Consider the following 22,002-nt stretch of genomic DNA (forward strand, 5'->3'; position numbering starts at 1 on the left):
GTGACATTAAGTCAGACTAAATATTTCTTGTTTTAGGTAATTAAAGGGTGACTCACCCCCAAATCAACATTTTTTGCAGATACACTGTAAATATGGATGTTTTATAGTGGTGTCTACATATCCCAGTCATTATTTTTCACAAATTCCTGCATATTTGTTCTGCTTTTGTGTCTCAAACCGTCTTTGTGGCGCCCTCCTCAGGTTAACGAGCGTCTTACATTGCACTTGGTGTCAGTATTGCTATTGGTTCAAATGACAGCAATGCCACCCAGAGAAACTGATGTTGGATGCTCTTGCTATAGTCTGAAAAGTGAGTTTTGTGATTTTTCTAACAATTTTCAGGGTAGCGATTTATAGATAAATTATAGTGTTTTTTACTCTAGAGGTTTTTAGATAATTCACAAAATTTGAGCTAAATAGAGGCACACCTGTCATCTCAAACACATTGCCTCCTTGGGTGACATCAAGAAAAAAAACAAAGGAAACAGAGAGAGAAAAAATAAAACCCAAACTCTCAAGACTGAACTGTGAACGATATGAGTCTGGTGCGTCCTTGGCTACAACAGGTGTCACGTTCGTTTGTTCAAAAAAATTTGACGCAAGTAGGAAAACAACGGCAGTGTTCAACTGAAACCACCATTACACATTTGGAGGAAAAAGGGGAAAGCTTGAAAGCCTGAGATCTGTGATTACTGTCTCGACTGAGAAGTACGGCAGTGGCACCATCATTTTATGTAGATGTTTTGCTGCGGGACAGACTGGTGTGCATCATGAAATAAAAAGCATAATTTTGCAGCTACATATCCAAACATCAGCCAGACAGTTTAAGCTTGGGCACAGACAGGTTGTTCAAATGGACAATGATCCTCATCATACCGTCAAATGAGTTATAAATTGGCTCAAGGACAATAAAGTCAATAGTTTGGAGTGGCCAAACGCAAAGTACTGATTTCGGTCTGATAGAAAAGTTTGATGCTGAGCTGAAAGTTGAGTGTGTGCCAGGCAGCCTGACTCGGGCATAAGTGATAATGCAATAAGGTATGTCAGAGAATAGCCTTAGCAGCCAAACTTCTAAATATGTTCCTAACTGTTCAAAACTATTTAAATAAAAAATATTTATTTTAATAGTTTTAGCAACTATACGTTTTTTTACAGTCCAGTTCAACAAAAGATTGAAATTCACTATACAATATTTTGGTTACCACTTACAAAGGCATTGGACTGTGATGAAGCTGGAGCTTCCAGTTTTTTTTTGTTTTTTTTTTTACAAATGTCACACCTACAGCTGTATTTGCAGTCGGTATTTTTCGGTATTCAATATTTAAAAAGTCAGTAACGTACTTGATTCAAAGTTGATGTGACAAAAAATGTTGCTTGAAAATTTCTTTGCATGTTTCGATATCGCTGCATCATTTGCATTCATTTGCATTCATTTGGACATTCGTGTTTGTGAGCTCATAAAGCTTTCCAGATGAACTGGAAACAAGGCTGGTCCCAGAATGGAGCCTTGTAGGACACCTATAGTAAAATGTCCAAATAACTGCCACAACAAATTTTTTTACCAAAGGCAAATATGAAAATAGGTAAACTTTAAGGCTATAGTTGGTAATCCTGTTCACAAACACTTGTGAAATGGTGAAATGGTCCTTCCATCCTGACAGTAGTCAATACATTATGGATTAAGAAAAAGGAGGTTAACATTTTTTTTTATCTCCGAGAGCTGCAGGCCTGTAAAAACTCCGACCAATCCTGTCATTCAGTCTGAATGGAACGAACCAATCAGATGGATTCATGTCTCATGCTGCCCACGCCCCCCCCCCCCCCCCCCCCTCTCCCTCATGGTCCTGGGGGAATCACCTCATCTATTGGTTGTCCCACATGCCAATCATTCTGATGTAACACCAGTGTACATGCTCGCTCCTTGCTAGCTTCTAGTGTTTATGTATCCAGTTAGCTTAGCGGTTAGCTTCGGTGTTAGCCGTTCATTGTAGCTACGCTGCTCTCACCGTACACTTTGAACATGGCTGACAGGCGCAAGCATCAAACCGCGTACCAGTTCATGAGAAGAAGAGGAAGGCCTCAGTAGAAAGAAAGACCAGAGCGGACGAGCAGGTAAGAAGGTCTTACGCTGAGCAGTTATTCAAATCTTGGGCGCTTCTTACTGACATTTCCAGACAAACTCTACCTTTAAGTTGTTGAAAATACTATAACCAGACATCATAGTCTGATTTAAGGTAGTGAAAAAAAATGGAAACTGCATACAAATTGTTAGCATTCAAAATGATAATAAGTAGTGTTAATTTCATCAACACTAATGTGAATAGTAGATATTCAATATATGTAGTGTTCACACTAAATTGTTTAAAACCGTTGTGTCACAGATGTCTGAACGTAGATCTAAGACAGCTCTAACAGCTGACCTGAGCTCATTCTAGCTGGAAGTCGCAAAGCCACTGAGATTAGCTCAATTGTTCTGATGCTATAACCATTTCATACAAATGAAAATGGTTTTCTCTCCATCCCATAAAATTAAACATAGAAGAAACATTCTTGTGGATAGATTGTACAGTAATGCGTGTCATTTGTTAAATATGAACAGCACAATACAGCGAAAAATCCCAATCATCATCGCAACATCAGCATGTTCAATACCAGGACTATCAACTAGTATTATAAAAATTGCATGTTTCCTGATACTGTGGAACCCTAGTTTAACTCTTCAATTGTGCAAATTTCGATCTTTTTATCAGGGCAACAGCCCCATTGAATCTGAACACAGCGCTGTCCTGGGACTTCTGACATTTTAAGTCCAAATCTCAATTTTTTTCCCCCGATTTTTCCAAGTTGACCTCAGATGTTCCAACGTCTGTGTACAAACGAGCGACCACAAAATACAGCAATTTATTTAACACGGTCAACATGCACCTGAACACATCATTTTTAACCCCTAGACTGAATGAAAAGAGTTTCGCCTCCAGAAATATCCAACACGGGTTTTAGGATTCACAAGACTGGATCTCATTATTTGGTCTCTGCATTTAATAGAAAGCGCTACATTTTAAAGATTCTTTTCATCTTTATAGAAGGAGCAGTTTGTCCTTCCAAATAAAAAGCAGAAGTTTGACTGCTTCTGTAAACTGCCCATTTTAATCAGCTTACTTATTTTCCATTATGCTCAGTAAGATGTAAAAAAAAAAAAAAAATTAAAAATACAAGAAGGCCACAGTAAAGCAGAATTAGACTTTAAGCAGTTCTGTGTAAAATAAGACCTGGATGATGTGTATTTACCACATGCTGTATGAAAAGTAATCCGCAGACTATCAGACAGGCCCGTGACTATGAATGGGGTTTCTACAGCTATTCTGATAGGAGGTTGTGGCTGTTCTTTAAATGTCTAAATCAGCGTCCATCTCTTGATTTGAAGACATTTCCTGCGCTCAGAGAGCCGCAGAACACACCTCGATCTCCCTGAGTTTAACTCTGTGAGGAATCCACAAACTTGCATGGTGGTTTTGCTCTGCTGGTTAGGTGCTTCTAGCGGAAACGCTAGACGTGGTCCTATTAATTAATTGCGAAAATGTCCTTTCTGCAAAGCCAAACGACATCTTTAACCAAACGCGTGTGCTGAAATGGTGCGTCGGTAAACAATCTTTGCTGGAAACTTGCTGGAAAAAAAAAAACGCTGGCTCCAGAACTTCAAAATTATCCGGATAGATAACGAATGCTGTGTTTGGAGAAAAAAAAAAAAAAAACCTCTCGAAAGCGGGTCAGCTTTAAATTGAGTGCAGACTGCCTTTTTGAAAGCTAATTGTGATAAAATAGCAAGGTCTCACTTTGATGAAAGAGGAAGTCGTGTTAAAGCCTTGACAGGGGCTGTCAATTTTATCAGCGTGTCTTCAGTTGAGGAAGGCACATTGTAACGCCTACATTCCTTTCCTGTGATACAAATAAGGCCGTCAGATAAAGCTGATCTGCCCACATGTGAACTGTGTTCGCAATTTGTGATCTTACAGTATTGCTACTGATTAGCCAACACATGCTCAGTACTTTGGCATTGTCTGTAAAGAGCACCGTGTGAGGAAGTGTGAATGTCACAAGCTCTGGCGTACAAATGATGTTCTCACCGACTTAGCAACTTCTCCTTACATCTGTGTAACTCGCACTCGGTTGATTCTCAGCCGCACCAGCAGCGTCTTTTTGCCCCAGGGCTTCTTCTTTTGTGCCCTTTTCCTTTTATCTTGCCCCTCTTCCGCTTGGGTTTATATTTGTTTTTCCATGCAGTGAGTCCCGGCCTATCAACGATGCACATCATATCAAAATGTCACCTTGATTAACAAGCCTCCAGTGGCAGCTCCCAGCCTGCGTGCAGCTCAGTAGGACTTGTAAATGTATACGCTGCACCTTGCTGCTTTTAACAAGTGCGTTCATACATTTGATTTTAAAAGATGCAACAGAAAGTTGACACAAAAAACTCAAAGTCAATAATCAAACATGCATTTAGTGCGTTTCATCTTACAGCCATGTACTCTTGAACCGAGGGAAACTGCGGATTTCCTTATGCATAGCTACAGACGCTGTTTCCCCTTCCAGTGCACAGGACTATAAGACTATAAGCATGAAAGACATATGGAGGCATCTGCGATTTCATTCATGTTCTCAAAGATATTCAACTGTCACTTAGGGCTAACTAAGTGGTTTCGGTCCCTAACCAGGGCTGCTGCTAGAGCCAGTTCCTAACAGATTTAGCCAGGACTGGTTTGCTGCTCCACCATCTGTGAGCCAAGTCATCATGTCATAAATATCTTTTCCAGGTAACAGTTTCTCTCCCCTCCGTTTGTTTGTTTGTTTTTGTGTCTATATGTTTTTGAGAAGGATTGTAGTGCATGAAGACAGTTTAACTTTACACAAATTATATAATTTTTCCCAGTATACCTGCAAACAGATGCCCCAATATCACAACCTTAGTTGATTAATCAACTAAGGTTGATTATCAGTGGTGAGCTCAGCAGTAAGAGATGCATTGGTCTCTTTAAAACTAACCATGATTAAAGAAAAAAACTGCAGCAAGATACGAGACAGTACACTATTGATGCTAATCCATCGTTTTATCTTTGAAGAGTGTTTTTTAAAGGTCTTGAACATGAAACTGACTCATTTTAGTTTATAGTCGCTTATTAAACGTAACTCACAACTAATTTCCGACGATGGCCCTTCAGGAAACTGGTGCTATGTTAACAGTGGTTCTCAGGGGGCCAGACCAAGAGCTCACTTTGTGGAAACACAAAGAACTAGTAGGTAAGCATTAGCACTAATTAAGACCTGGAGCCGGATTGGTGGAAACGGTCCCAGGCTCCATCCAAATACCTCTATTGGGTAAGGAGGCTTTATCCAAAGTGGAAGTGCATCAATGGTCGCCATGATAAGTGCTGTCCGAATAGTGCAGTCAGTAAGGAAGGAGCCAGGAAAAGGAGCCTATATGCTTCCTCTCGGAGCTAATTTAGCTTCATCAGTGACCCTTACTGGCACTAATGAGCTATAAGGAGACGTATAAGCACAGCCCACCTCTCGAAAACTAACGAAAATGTCCAGAGAGAAGACGGTGCACACTTTGTATTTAATTTTTGGAAGGCCCGGATTTTATTCACATCATCCATTTGCATTTCCGTCACATAATGACGTTGAAGCTAAAGGCACAATAAGAAAAATTTCAAAATTCCCTTCAAAGCTGTCCGAAATCGGCACAGCAGACCTTTCCTCCCCACGATAGGGTTCTTACTGTTGACCTCATGAAAGGTCAAGGAACAGGAGCTAGGAGCTATATTAGTTAGATAGATTCAGATGGAGCCCCAATGAGAAAGTCAACACCTTTACAGCTCCACAGAGAAATGGAGGATTTGAAAATTCTAGACATCAAACTGTACACATGACTCAAATTGAGTTTATACTTCACATGTAAAATTGCATATCTTCGTCCTTGCAAAAATCGAGATGGAGCTGAAGGAACAGTGATAGTAAACGGTGTGTCTATGCTAAATTACACTTTGTCTTTAAAAGCAAGATCAAGAGCTGTGCGATTTTATTTTTGTAGGCGGATTTATTAAAGACGCACAGAGAAATTGAAGAAAACAGGAAATAATGAATCCACTGGCCTTTTATATAAGCACTTAGGAGTGAAATCGGCAGAATTCTGTGGATCTTTCGTTTTACTAGCCCTGAACAGTCACCAGAAACAGATGGAAGAGAAAAAAAACACTCTTCGGGTGTGGAAGTTGTTATGGAGAGAAGACAAATAAAAATTAGCCTATTTTAGTATCGGCGGGGTATTTAAAAATTAAGTCAGAGAAAACACTAAGATGTAAGAAGTTATTTACTGGGAAACTGTATTTTCTACAAAGAAATGTCTATTGTTCATTCTTGTTCTGTCGCATTCATGTGGAGCTGTAATTACCATTTAATACTTCAAGGAACTATACCTGATCCTGCACAAATTCAAACCCTGAGTGACGAGAACAGTTTAGTTTGAACTGTAAGCCCCACCCCCAACTGCTTGTCCTCTACATGCATGAGACTAAACAGGTGTCTCAGGCTTGTGCAGAACCATCTGGAGGAAATAAGACTTCCTCAAGGGACTTTTATTCATTTACTTTGATATAAATGGTCACGTCTTTGGTAAATCATATTTTCTTATGTGAATGGTCAACACTTGCATGCATGCCATGCTGTTCTGTTTACATATCCTGTCATGCACGCACGGGAGGAGCTGCTGCTTAGCAATGGCTCCACACCTCGTTGTGCCATTGGCAGAAATTGGACTGGACTCACTCAATGGTGCAATTAGTCGATTATTATTGTCAAATTACATCTTTTGACTCATAATACATTGCGTATAAAGCATTTTTCTTCACCAGACAAAAATAATTTCAGGCACAGTTCCTTTAAGACTTTATATTCCATCTTCAGGCCGTTCAGCCAAACTTCAAAAGCAAACGCTAAATTGAAAGGTAAATGACAAGGCCGTTCAGATAAAGTCCAGTCTTGCTACATAGGTTAGTTAATGAAAAGAGAAGCTTAAGACTTTGGCAAAGGAAAAATGTCACACTGGTGCATGGGAAATGGGATTTTTTTTTTCTACGAAGTATGCATTTCAAAGACTACACATAGCTAAACACCAAATAAAATGCACAAATTTTAGCCATCCACAGAATCGGGGTGGAAATCGATCGGACAGTTTTATCCAGCGTCAGAATCAACCATGTGTCAGTGTGTAATGGTGTTGAAATGAGTGCATTTCATTTCCTGTCAAATGTTTCCTCTGCTAGCGCCGAGACCACAGGGTACAGGGACAGTGTCTCTTGCTCTCAGTGATAAAACACAGTTCCTAGTTTTTGAATGAGGAACTTCAAAAGCGTTCACACAATCAATTACAGTCTGATTGGTCTTCAGCAGTCGTTGGGGAGTTACTCATAAAGCCCACAACACGCACCGTCTAAGAATGATATTTAAACACGCCAGCAGTTTCAATGAGCAGATCTCAGCATCTTTGGCCAGGAATTTTTTAATTTCACCTCAGCAGTTTGTGTGTGGGTGTCAACTGAACCACACAGAGACGTTCTTGCTTAATGTCTGAATGTTCGCAACCAGTCGATGTTTGCTTTCTGTCCTTTGAGTAACGAAAGGAGAATTCAAAACATGAAGCATTAAGCTCAAGACTTACACTTTCAGTTGCTCAAACAAATCCTTAGCCGCTGAAGGACTAAACCTATCCTCCTCCTTGCTCAATAACGGACAAGATTAATTACACTGAATGTTGTTCGTATAAAATGTTTCCGTTTGTTATCACAGAGCCTTTAAAGAGAGCTTTGCCATCTTTATTGTCAAAATGTTTTGAGGGGCTTTTACTTTCAGTCTTCCAGTGATATTCTTAGATGTCAATCAAACTCTGAGCAAACCTAGACCAACATTTTAAAACATTTACGTTCTACAGACCCATTGCGTGGCATAAGCTTGAATCCAAACATCCACACATGCCCAGTGCCACTTCAGCTCAGTTAGGTCATTCACCACTTCCTATCCCTATTTCATAGCATCATAGCGCCTTTTAATCCATTCCCACTTTCATAAACAAAACATTACGAAAGTAAGCCATTACATATCAGTTGTATTCAACGCAGTAAGGTTTTTTCATGGACGACTGAGGCAGCTATTGAAAGTTTCAAAATAGACTTCAATTTAATTGCAAATGATTTACTCAAGGTTTTTTTTTTTTTTTTTTTTAAATCAAACCTTTCCTCTCCCATTGATTGGGATTATAACCCCTATATGGGCTGGTGAATTATCATAAAATATGACAGATCTGGGACCCTGATGAAAAAAGAAATAAACACCTCCTGGTAGATGTGATTTATCGAAGCATACGACCGCGTTTGCTTTTATTAGATTACAAAATAGTTTTAAATCTGTAGTTGTCACAGCAGGTACATAGAACAGGCTGACAGGAACTCGGGGACGTTCGACATGAAACATCCCCTAGCAGACAGCTCCGCTTTGCAGAAAAATTCAAAACGGTGAAGGGACAAAATCACCAGCCATCCACTCCACCGGGTGCTAGCTGTGCAAGTTGAAAGATCTATATTACAACCTAAGTGATACAAAAAAGTGTAGCCTGCAAGTGGACCAAGGTTTTGAATCAAAAGCAGACACTTGTTTCTGACAAACTTCACCAACCATGAATGTTACATCAGAGCTCGCTGCAACTGCAAAACCAGCGTAAGTTTTGAGGATCTTCGTTTTTTTTTTTTCACTTTTGATGCAATTCACACAAGTGTTGCAGAGACTCACGTTTGCATAAAGCTAAACAGATCTACTGGACACTTTATTAGACACACATTGCTAGCACCTGGTTGCAGCTCCTTTTGCCCTATTGACTTTATAGCATCACGAATGTATTTGGCTCCACATCCATACTGCAAACGAGGCATCATTTCTTGTCTAATTCTGGTGACTTTGTGTGAATTGTAGCTTTAGTTTCCTGTGCTTGGCTGACTGGAGCGGCACCCGGAGCGGCCTTCTGTCTGCTTCAAGGCTCAACGTGTTGTGCATTCAGAGATGGTGTTCTGCATCCATTGAATGCTTGTTGGGAGCTACTTTAGCCTTTTGAATCATCTGGAGCCAGTCTGCCAGTTCTCCTCTGACTTCTAATTGGCAGACTAGCACAACTGCCACTGACTGGATGTTTCTTCTTTTTTTTAACCTTTCTTTTTCAACCCAAGAGATGTTTGTGCATAAAAATCTCATTTAAGGAGCCTCTTTCACAGGTTAAAAAAAAACACTTTATTGGGATCAGAGGAGAAACGGGAGAGTTTATGGTTTCAACGAGTAACTTAGAATCGTTCTGATTTAAAGGAAGATGATTTGAGAAATATTCCATCCTTTCAGATTTTATGAATTTTAGTGAAAACTCCCCGAAGTGGAACCTCAAGTTTAGAGGATTTCCACAGGCATACAACGTTACGACAGTCTCTTTTGGAAATCCGAATGGATTCATTTATCCATGGAGAAGCATTTTATAAGTGCTATGGAGCGGTACTCAATAAGAGGCCGATGAATGTGTAGCTTAAGCATTTTATTAAACCTTAGCCTCTGGAGCTTCCGTCTATGAATAAATAAAACAAAAGATGAACTGAGCAGGTATTTTATACACCAACTGACCAATCAACAGACATATTTTAAGGAAGACTTTTTAGGCCATGGGGGCAAAAAGCCCCGGCAGTGTGCAGCGCATGTTAAAATCTAAGTTTAGTGTTACACAACCGACACCTGCAGCACCTGGTCAACGACCGACGCTCCGAGGCCCGTTGCCCCGAGGCCACTACCATAACGAACCCTGGACCTCTTAATCTTAGCGGGTATTTATTTTCACAACAACCTGTCGAAACTTTAAGCAGAACAAACGTGTTTTCTTATTTTCGTCCGTTATTCGTTTTTTGCGAAAACACATTTTTTGAATTTTTAAACCGTCCCCCACCACCACCTCTATACATCTCCCCCTCCCTCCCGCACACTGAGAGCTGCCAATAAACAGGCTCTCTGTGCTGCCTCCACAATGGCCCATTCTGTTGCCTGGGATCGAGGACGAGACTGGAGGAGAGGGAAGGAGTCGTGGCGGAGGTCCCCTGTTCCCCTCTGCTCACATGCTCTAGAACGAGCGCCGAACTTATCGCGCTGTCTGCGCCAAAAGAGGGGATTCCTATACAATTCTGGCTGATGTCTCATTTCCTTTTTAATATTCACATGGAAAGAAGGACAACTGTGACGTTCTGTCTTACGTTTCTCCGTTTCACTTCAGATGCTGTTCGTTTTAGTCTGTTTTTACATTACAGTGACAAAGAAAACTGGGGTAAACGTTGTAAAAGAAACTAACCTCTATATTTTTTCCCCCAATTTCTGCTTCAACTCGACAATAATGTAAACCTTTGAGCCTTTTCCTGCCTCCTTTCTTTGCGTCTCAAAGCGTAACATCTCCAGACACAGTGGCAGGCTATTAGAGTAGAGGGGGTTCTCTGAGCATGTTAGTGTGGTTTCACCCAGCCACGACAACCACCGCCTCCGTTTCATTTTGGCAAACCACTGGAAATCTGTCGTCGTCGTTTCTTAGAACTTTCAAATATGTTTTCATATGACTGTGAAAGACAGATTTAGGACTGCCTTTGTTCCCCTCAGTACTTCTGCATGTATTAAAGGAAGTGCTCAGCTAAGGTATGCGTGGTGCAGTAGTCTTACTAACACAGGACTCGCCTGCCGCTACACATGCTGAGATTTAGAGGTCAGTGGGTTAACCCAAATCTTTGACTGATACTCTACTCGTTCTTTACAAAAAACCTATATACAAAACAATTACTTATTATAGGCATTATGTTTTGGAGGGACTGTTTTTGTACAAGCAGCATTTTCATCCTCAGGCTATCGCTAATCTAGTAGCAGAAGCAAACGTACAAAAAGACTCCATAATGACGCTCAGCACAATAATGGCATCATAAACACGTCAGTTAACATTAAATGTATTTCAGGTACATCAGCAACTACTTTACAATCAGGATGCAGATTTTACTCACATCTGATCGGAGCTAAAGCACAGACACGAGCATATCTAACTCTTGATGTTTTGATGTCCTATTGGGACTATACGCGACACGCCAACACAATGGACATTCGTGATGTGTTTTTTTTATTATTTTCTGCAAATTATTAATTCTTTTCTGCAAACTATTCAGCCTCCGTGAGTCAATACGGTGAAAGCTAGCATTTGTCGCCATCTTGACGGTGAGTCTTTAGGGTAGATCTCGACCCTCTATGCACATCATAGGACGTTTTTGCCCATTCTTCTTTGCAAAGTAGCTCAGGTTCCAGTCTTGACCTTGAGTCCCAGTTAGACATGGGTCCGGACTTTGACTGGGCCGTTCCAACGCTTAAACGTGATTTGATCGAAACAACTCCACTTGTATGACCAACAGCTGTCGTGAACCTACACCACAAAGCGCCGAAAGCTTTTCTGTTAGCGTTGCCCCTGAATTAAGCTCCGCCCACCTTCCCATCAGCTCTGATTTCCCAGGTGTGACCTAGGAGATGGTGTGTTTAGGTGGATGTGCAGAGGGTTTTTTTTGCCATGCGATGCATTCTGTGCAGGTCAGAGGGTTTAACAGTGGTCGTCTCTTAGCAGAGCACCTTCATCCATATGGTTAGTCTGCCTACCATGTGGCAAGCTGCAAACCGGACCTGCTGTGACTTTCCTCCAAAACTGACTTATCTTCTCACCACTCTTCCATTGCGATCAGATTCACAGAATAAATCAATAGTTTTCGTGTCAACAGATTCCCCCAGAGACACCACAGGGCTCCTGGCTGGTTCTCTGAATTAACCTTTTGTTGCCCAGCCCAGTCAGTTTAGGCGGGCGGACATGTCTCGGTAGATTTGCGGGTGTACCATGCTCCTTCCACGTCCAGACGGTGGATTGAACAGACCTCTACGAGACGTTCAGAGCTTGTTTTATAACCCGTCTCTTCTTTAAACATCCCCACAACTTTATCCCTGAGCTGTCTGCTGTGTCCCTTGGTCTTCGTGATGCCGTTTGTTTGCAAAACAAACCTTCACGGTTTAGCTGCACTAACATTGAGATTAAATTACACATAGGGTGGACCCTATTTACTAATTAGGCAACCTCTGATGGCGATTTTTAGCACAGGGTTTTATTTATGGCTACCAGAGTAAAAAGGAGCTAAATACAAATGCACGCAACACTTCTTTAATGGCGTTTTAAAACGTTTGCAAGGCCAGACAGAGAAACTTTGACCCGCTCTTGTTTGCTTTGGACACCCTTTTAGTTGAAAACCATTTTCCTTCGTGAACTCTTTGGCCATCAAACATCACAGACTGAGGTCGACACAACAAGTAGAGATTAACTTTAGCGTGAAGTTCCTCTGCAGGAGGCACTGATTCCTCAAATAAATTCGCCAGATCTCGTCAGAATTGCGGCGACTTCTCCTTCTGCATCTCAACACATGGGAGTTATGCCATAGGAAGCGAAGGGAATGCTAGATAAGAGACAAGAAGTAGAGCTTAAACTGAATCAGCTGCTGTCTGGTTTGTGAATCTTTCCTTCATAGCAAAAGAACTACTTAGTATGATTGTTATCGCAACATTAGAGTGAGCTTGCGTCTTAGTTCAGATTCCTTTTTTGATTAGTCATCTGCATCACTACTACCATTTCATCTTGGAGAATGCACATAAGCATGCTACAACGTCCCTTCTACAGGTTTCTAATAAGAACCAAAAGAATAAAAAAAAAAAACAATGCCATCAAACTTGAATGATTAAATTCTAAACAACAAAAAAGCTGAACTTGTACAGATAGACTTACAGAAAGAAGTGCCGCTTGTCTAAATCATCGTTAGCGTCATACTTAATTGCCACTTCTACAGCTTAAATATGTCAATTTTACCAAATGTGTAGCAGCGCCCGGTTCATTGTTGCAGCAGCTGTTGATCTTTATGCTGATAAAAATGAAAGCGGTTCAAACAATGCAAAAAATAAATAAATAAAACAGACTACAGGAATTGAAAGCTGTAACGTGTGCAGCTTTAAATCTCTCATAATTTGATGAAACGTGGAGACGACGCCAAGCTCCAATCCTCGTGGTTTTCTGTTTGCAGAGAAAGAAAAAACAAAACCTCGACAACCCCCAACATTCTAACACTGTGCCACTGTAGTGATGAAATAAACAGGAAATAAAAAAAAAAAGTGTCTTAAGATAAAAAGGTTGATGCCTTCTAATAGAAGCGTGCAACAGAAATTTCCAGCTAAAACGCTTTATGAAGTTCAGACAAGCAAATCAGAGTTGCGCTGTGTTAGGAACACACGTTACCCGCAACACTATTTAGCTGAAGCCACGTTTTCCCCACTCTTCCTGTGGGTTCTTGCACTCTTCTCCCCGCTGTCACTCTGACAGGCCCTGTAGACGACCCGCGGTCCCGGACGGTCCTGTTGGCAGCGCTTGGATGGAGATGTAGAAAGCATTCTTCTTAAAAATTTCTATCTTAGTCGACACGTTTTACAGTAGATTTTGTGGACAGGAAGATTTGGTCGACTATAGCTCGACTAAAATGAAAATAACTCAATTCTGACTAACATTAATTACATTTTAGTCAGAAAAAAAACTGTTAAAATGAAACATAAAATCTGCAGCCAAAGTGCCACGCTGAGGAAGACGAATGTGGATGACCAAAAGGAGAAAGAAAAAGCGACTGCAGGATGGAGTTAGTGGAACAAGGAGAGGACTAAAAGCCATCGGCTGCCTTCTGTTATCAAAGTACACCAAGCTTTTAAGAAGGTTATAGTTTTCTCTCCTTACAGGTTTAAAATCGTTTTTCAATGAGATACCAGAGAAAGTGCCAGGTTGAGCGGAGTTGTGCTCCCCCTCCCCTGCCTATTGCTTTGCACAGCCAATCGCTGCTACGCTTCTTCCTCGCTTACAAGATAGACTAAAGATGGCATGTTTGGAAGGCCCTGGCATGGAAACTACAGAAGCTTTTAAGGTGCCACTGTCTTAAAGCTCTTAAAGTTGGGTAAGCCACGAACGGCATGTCTGTTAAGCAGCTGACCGTAGCCCAACTAATTACCAAGCTAGCATCGGCTTTTTAGCATCAGCAAAGATGGAAAATATTCTTTGTTGTTTACTTAAAAGTGCTTTAAATGTATATAATATGGGGCTCCAGCTCTACTGCTACACCAGACGCCACGCTTTAGTCCTTGTTTTTTTATTACTGTGTAAATTGACATTTTAGCTGACTCTTACTTTAAATGTCACCACACTACTTTTGACTGAAATGAAATCTATCGGTGGCGATAAGCTGTCGCGGCAAAGAAAACAACTAATCACACCCCCCAGGCTCTTCATTCTCACTTCTATCAGGCTGCTGAACACGGACCGTACCCACCTTACATGGGCTTTGTGTTAAAGGAACAGACAGGCTTTGTTGGATTTCTGTGTTTTCTATCATTAACCATCAGGGTTAGGCTTGAGGATGCATGGTGGAGATAAAAGGATGAACAAGCCGCTCATTGGGACTCGTAAAGCTGAAGGTTCTCGAGCGCACGAAAGAGCTGACACTGATTTTAAACGGAGCGACCATCAACGCACAAATATTAGCCACCACAAGTACCACTGCAGCCTGAAACAATCAATCAATTAATCAATCACTTTATTTTAGTAAATTCTGCACATTAACCACAGGAAACAACAAAAGAACAACAATAACCAAACCCACAATTTACCAAAAACGGAATAGGCTGAAGCAAAGCTTATTCTTGTTTCTATACCTTACAACCTATCAGGATATCTTCACAATACATATATAAATCTACATGACATTTTACATTTTAAAGCTCTTTTAAAGTTCACCAGGAAAGGACATATAGCTTAAACTCTTCTCTTTTGCACAGTCAAATATAAACAAATTATATTTAATCTCTCTTATCTTAAATCATTTCTGAACACCAGAAGGAAGACTTTTGTTCAATGCTTTGCACATTATTTCCAGTATCTTTATTTAAACAGTATGTTTAAATTTGAATGCATTACTTTGAATAACATTGACGCCCGTACCCTGCCGTCCCTGAGAGCGCAGGGGAAGTCCTGGCCTTCACGGCTCGCCGGCGGAGCAACAGCGCCTTTCTACCTGGCCGGTTCTGCAAAACGAGCGGCTGAGCAGTTTTTGCAGATTCACCGTGCGGTCGCCGGCTCGTGTCGGCTTTTTTCGACGAACCTGTTGCGTCACTTGGTGCAGAGGCCCGACGAGTGAGAAATGCTTCGCATAGCTCGTCTCCTCCATCATCCCGGGTGCCAGTAAGCGGCCTGTCCCACGGCGTCGGGCCGCTGTCGAGCAAACGGCGAGCACGAAATGCAGGCGTGACTCATCATGCGCCCGTCGACAGAGACACTGCCGCTTTCAATCAGGAGAGAATAGTGACTCAGCCCTGCCAGTACAGCGACGCATCCCAACAATGCTCTCTATGGTGAGCAACCTTGTGTGCGGACAAATACACTCGTCCCCTCTCTTTTCCAGACGCGAGGGGAAACGTTCTCCAGTGGCAGGATAAACGCCGTATACTTCCCCCTGTGTTGGACAGGTATGTTCACGGTGGATAGGGTGATCCCGTGTCTCTTTGACGCGGCTGCTGAAACCAATCAGTTCCCGCAGAACAAGTTTGGTTGTGACGCGGGATGTCATTTTCTCTCCTGGGAGGAGACAGGGACTAATGCTCCACACCGCCTGGTTCAGTCAACAGGGTGAAGGACAACTAGGCTGGAGTTTTTACTTCCTGAGGCCGGCTTTAGCCACCTCTGCCGGCCCTGTAGGCCATATGTCGCCTCTCGCCTCATTATGAGGGGGATTTAGGAGGAAGTAAAGCTGTGGGGGACGAAAGAAGGAAGGAAGGAGGGGAAAAAAAATAGATTTAAAAAAAAAGCGGAGAAAGTGAACAACGCGTTTTGAGAAGTCAGCAGAAGTCAACGAGTCTTGAGCTCTGTCCACCCGTCATACAGCGGAGAGGATAGAGCCGTGCCCAACACTCACCTCCTGATAAACCATTACCTGCAGGCTCTTAGCTTGAGCCTGTGCAAAAAACTTCAGCTAAGTCACATAGCCTTGCTTATCAGCACTTGACAGCTGGGTAAAATAAGCGATAATTCTGTTTGGTAGTCTGCCATGAGATGATTTATTGGTTCATGTTTGGTTTTTCCTCTCAAGTGCAATGCATAAGAAAGCCTTCTAGAATAAAGCATTAGGAACCCTTTCTGGTCAGCTACATCAGAAAGTAGCATTAATAATAAGTAGTGAAAAGCTACTTTCTACATCTGCAAAGGGCGTTTTTCACAACCCTCGCGCCTTTCTTCTCCGTTCTGTCACGTCACAGCCACTAGCTTCTGTGTTTTATTGGAATGTGACAGATTAAAGTAAAGTAGGGCATAGTTGTGAAACAGCAGGGGGTGGGGGTGGGGGGTTGCTCAACCCTACCTTCTCCAGGGATTACAGTTGCTGGTCTTTTTCGGGTACGTCTCACGCTGAGATTTATCCCGCTTCTGTTTTTTTTTTTTTTTACGAAACAGCTCACGCTGTCTGGACGGAGGGCAGCATCTGCCGACTCCTGCCTCAGCTTCAGAGTCGGGTCCGAGATTCTCGGCTGGATGCAGGGTGTGGACTTTGAATAGGCCGTCCTGTCGCATGCGCGTCCTTGGCTATCAACCAAACGGTTTTCAGTCCCGGTCCTCAAGGCCGGCTGTTCTGTGCGTTTTTAGGCGCTTCCCGCTGCCATGCACCTTGCCTTAAATGGTGACTAAAAGGCAGTGTTGTAGTCAAGTCACTATGCCTCGAGTCCGAGTCCAGGTTCGAGTCTCCAGTGTTCAAGTCCGAGTCAAGTCCAAGTCATTAAAAAAAAGTCAGAGTCGAGTCACTATTGATCCAAGTTGAGTCCAAGTTCTCCAGTAAAATAAGCATAGCCTACATATTTTTAAACTAAAAAAAACATCCACACTCCACCACATTGCACTAATAATTTAGATATTAAAATCATACACCAAATAATATTCTAATGACATATTAAAATTATAGCCTAATGATATAAAAAAAAGTCAAGTCTTTTTCTCAATTTCCGAGTCAAAATGATCTGAATGTAGGAGTCCGAGTCCAAGTTCGAGTCATCAGTGCTCAAGTCCAAGTCAAGTCACGAGTCTCTAAATTTAGCTAATGACTCGGACTCGAGTTCGAGTCTCGGACTCGAGTACTACAACACTGCTAAAAGGCCTGTGCGCCCTACGTTACTTGCAGCAAACTGCAAAAAGGGAGAGTTTTAAACACCTTGTTTCTACAAAGGTCGTCTACTTGCCAGAAGAGTAAGATTTCTGCAGCGCTTCGCCAACAGTTTCCCTACTGACAGCTTCTCCAACCTGAGTGGTGGATCTCTGCAGCTCCTCCCGGGTAACCATGGGGCCGCTTACTAAGATAAGATAGGCTTTATTGATCTCCCATTGGAGAAATTCACACTACTTCCCTGATAAAGGTTCACCTCGAGCAGCTGCATTTATATTAAGTAGTTTATCACGCGTTATCAGGCGACCCCCCCTGAAGGCAACTGCGGTTGCACTAGATTTTATTTTGGGGTTATCAAAGTAAAGGGGGCTCGCTCTCTATATATTTCTTTCAGACTTTAATTTGCATTCTTTTTGAAAACCGTTCATCATTTCCTACTGTTTGACAACCACGACGATGCCGTGTTGGTCTGACTCTGGCCCATAAAAGCTTCTAAAGCACGGTGGTTGCAATGTCCCAAAAACACGGCACACTTGACAGACTGCACGATGCATTTGCGTAGCACTGTGCATGCATGACTGGCTGGCTCGTTAGATACTCAATTGAGCAAAGCACGCCATGCAAAAATGTCTATTCTAAACCCAGGAGGGTTTATAGAGAGAGTCAGCCTTTTTGAGGCAAAAATCGCAAAGAAACAGGATCCAAAACAACCTCAAAGTTACACCTGCTGACATTTTTACACAGTTTTTTTTTTTTTTTCCCCTTCTCTTGATCGTTGCTAATTAACTCTATACGTATAACCTCGGGCTATGTGTCGCGCTGGTGTGACAACAAAAAGCAGAAACGACCTGATGGAGGAGAGATCTTCTTCAGCCCTGTCAATCGGTGGCCAGGGCTGGTTGTGTGTATGTGTGTGTGTTCATGATTCAGAACTGCACACGAAAGCTTGGAAAACAACAATCCATCTGCTTACACAAAAGTCGTGAATCACTGTGCGTAATCTCCCCCGCCCTCCGCCGGAGAGCTTTCTAACAGTAAAAAGCAGCCAGCCCAGAATCCGGGAAGGATGCGTTCTCCCCCCCCCCCCCCCCCCCCTGGGGAATAAAGCAGCCCGGTCACACGGGCAGCCCGTCGCATCCAGCGGCCAAAAAAACGTGCCTCGCCAGTCACCAGCGAGGTCAATAAAAAGCTTATTATTGTTTCCTGTTCTTACTTTATCAAGAGACGCCTAAAAAAAAAAAAAAAAGCAGAACTGGAGCGGATGAAATGATTTGTGTGCGCTTTCTTGTCCAGCTAACCCCGGCGTAAAGTTCACAGCTAGCGGGTCAAAACAACGGGGTAACCTTGACAACCAGTTTATTTTTTTTAACTGGGAACTACTCCGCGGTTAACCGGACCTGTGGAAGCTGTTTTAAAAAAAATCACAAAACTTTTTTTTATGTGACTAAAACAACGGGAGAAAAAAAGAAACAAATACAGCGTAACTAACTTACCTTTCTCCGGTATTACCAGGTGTTCCACTCAGCGGGTTTATTCTGTTCTTTTGTCCTCCAAGCGGACTCGGCGGCCACGACTGCAGCCCCGAACGGCTCCTAACATTTTTCTCACGGCGGAGCGGCAGCTCAGGCGACACAGCTCTGCTCTAAGGCTGTCCGACGACGGCAAGCTGCCGATGCGGAAGCGCTCCACTTCCGGGTGAGGCCTTTCAAAATAAACGACTTCCCTTTTGTTTGAATGTTTTCTGACTTTTACTTTTTCGACTTTTCCAGCTCAGTCGCTGCTCACGACCGAGGACTTTATGCGGCAAAACGGTACAAAACTTCCGTAAAATCCATCATGTGACTGCTAGGGAGGAATGAACGGCCCAGTGTTTGTTGTTAGACTTATCACCAACTTTTTATACAGCATTTCTGGATTCAAACAAGCAAATAAAGACATATAATAAAGAAATAAAATCGACCATAGAATGCTGTAGGTGTATTTTAATTTGCCCGGGTCTAAACAACGAGTCCATCCAGTTATCCACATAGGTTACACTGTCTAAAAAGATAAAACTTTATCCCTCACTGACTGACACTGTATCAGACTGAATTTACCCAATTTCAAGTCATTACCAAAATGATTTATTTTAACTAATTTGCCAGATTATTGAAAGAGATTTTTTTTTTTTTGTTTACGTTTTGCGTTCTTCAAATTTAGAAGCTTAAATATATTTTCTGAAAAACAGTATTTGATAGAAATGCCTTTTAACATATGCACCTAGGATCAAATGTTTTGGCTGTCCTTCCACATGCGTTTCTCAATAGCTTGCTTGAATTTTCGGTTCAATCCTCCCGACAAGTATGAAATGTATAAATGATGGAGCTTTGTTATTCGTTTTGACTACAGGGAACAGGCTACACCGAATCACAACATAAAGTCCCCTATGTCCTCTTTTCGTAAATGAAAGAAACTGACAAACATAAATGCCGTCCCACGTGCCCCATTGAATGCAAATTGTAGACCGACTGTAATCCAACAACACAAACTCACAGTTTATTATTTTAGTATACATTTTTTACATATAGTTTTTCCTGTGGTTACCAGTCAAGCCAATTGTTGTCATCATCTTCCATTTAACGCAGTCTGAATCTCTTTGAGGCGCAATTTGGTGTTGCATTTTTTAACTTTTAGTTCTGTATTTTGTGTGCTAAGTAAATTCTATTACGAGGTCCATTATGATTTATATTCAAGAAAGGTGCTATATACAGGCAACATTTTTATTTATATTGATGTTCAGTTCCTTTGCAACAGTCGTAATGAAATCTATCCCAGATTTTTATTGTAATACAGTGTGATTGAACCCTAAAGTGCATGTAGTTCATTCAGTAACCAATCTAACCTGATTTAACCTTGATTACTTTTTACACCGGGTTTAGAAATGGTTAATTTTATATTAGTATAACAATAAAAAATTTATTTTAAAATAAAATGCAGTATTTAACACAATCGTCATCAATTTAAGGACTCCTTGCTCTAAAACAACCTGTATCTTGTTTCCCTGAACCCTTTTTCAAGCGCCCAGCATGTGAGCACACCGTCAAACCATTAAAGATATATGCTGGGAAAAAGTGTGCGGTTGATTTACAGGTACACGGTGAAAATTAAATGCAGATTTAATCAGAGCTACAACAAAGCACCTTTTACAGTTTTTCATGTAAAACCTAAAACATTCTATGTCTTTTGTGAAGTGATAGACCAAAACCAAGTAGTTCAGGAAGTGGAATAAAAATGTTGATGCTTGTTGATTTTTTTTTTAATCAAAAAAATAAAAAGTGCAAGTGTAGCTTCTGAGCACCATGGAGGCAGTCTGCTTGTGTCAGTGGCCCCGTATTTATACTAAGCTTATCTATACTTTTTTTTTTTATCTTTCTGTATTTACTTCTAGCTGTTTATGCTCGTGTTTTTTCACATTTCTGTTCATTAGATGGATCTAATTTTTTTCCCTCCATATCCCATATTATACGTATTTGTACAATATTTACCCTGGTATTTATCTTTAAGTTCTCTTTTGGCGTTTCTGATAAAGCTCATCCTTGGTTTCTTTGGAATTGACTTTAGCTTTTTTTTCCTCATTGTTATAAACTGTGTTTATCTTTGTGACTTTGGCACCTTTATGCTCAAATTTCCCCATTGTGGGAAGATAAAAGAATTTCTCTTATATTTGTCGATAGTCCCCTTTACCCCTACACAAAATCCAATGTGACACGTTACCCTCAGAAGTCATATTTTTAGCAAAGAGAGTCCGTGCATAATTTAAACTAAGTATTAATACACCGGAGGCTCTAGAGCAGGGGTGTCAACCTTTTTGAAACTGAGAGCTATTTCATCAGTACTGTGTCACACAAAGGGCTACCTGTACTGACCTTTGAACTAGAAGTCAGTGCTCACCAATAAATATATTTGCAATGTTTTTTTCTTTTTTTTTTCTTTTAGATATTATTTTTAAATCTATATAAATGCAAGTGAGATTACAAAAGTAGAGCAACAGACTAAAATAACATTTTAGATGCAGCTCACTGGAGGCTTGTGCTAGTTTTAGAACGGGCTTGATGGCACCACATGGGGTCCTTGGGGGTAACCTGGTGCCCGTGGGTCCCATGTTGGTGACCCCTGTCCTAGAGGTTTGTAGGAGAACAATAAATAAGCCCATGAAGACAAAGGGACACAGCCCACTGATCAGGGACAAAGTTGTGGAGAAGTTTAAGTAGAATCAGATTAAAAAACAATATCCCAACCTTTTGACATCTCACAGAGCTTTGCTCAATCCATCAACTGAAAATGGAAAAAGGGTGTCAGAGCTGGAAATCTACCTACAGAGATATAGCTGCATAGCTAAACTGACACATCAGGCTATAGAGCTTCAACTTGGGTTGGAGAATCTGTAGACAGGACCACTGTTACTCATGCACCAGACAAATCTGTTTAAAAAAAAAAAGTCATTAGAAGCCTCATTACCATCCACCATGCCCACTATGAAACACGGTGGTGGCAGCATCATACTGTGGGGATGCTTTTACTCATCTGGGAGAAGAAATGTTATGAACTGCAATAGACTTAAGGCCACTGCAGATGTTCACCTCCCAGCTGGTCAACGACCCTA

The 22,002-nt window shown here is 41.5% G+C and overlaps 1 protein-coding gene across 4 annotated transcripts in view; it reads right to left on the minus strand.

The window, feature by feature from the left end:
• LOC105923403 (arf-GAP with Rho-GAP domain, ANK repeat and PH domain-containing protein 1) overlaps positions 1-18,959 on the minus strand; it is an 80,126-nt gene extending 61,167 nt beyond the window's left edge. For 3 of the 4 annotated variants that reach the window (XM_036149565.1, XM_036149564.1, XM_036149562.1), the window contains exon 1: positions 18,854-18,959. The gene's annotated coding sequence lies outside the window, so the exon portion shown is untranslated. The remainder of the gene's footprint in view (positions 1-18,853) is intronic. The other variant, XM_036149563.1, reaches the window with a different exon arrangement.
• Positions 18,960-22,002: the final 3,043 nt, after the last annotated feature.

The sequence above is a fragment of the Fundulus heteroclitus genome, chromosome 18, assembly GCF_011125445.2.
Source record: "Fundulus heteroclitus isolate FHET01 chromosome 18, MU-UCD_Fhet_4.1, whole genome shotgun sequence".
In the NCBI taxonomy this organism is placed as follows: domain Eukaryota; kingdom Metazoa; phylum Chordata; class Actinopteri; order Cyprinodontiformes; family Fundulidae; genus Fundulus; species Fundulus heteroclitus.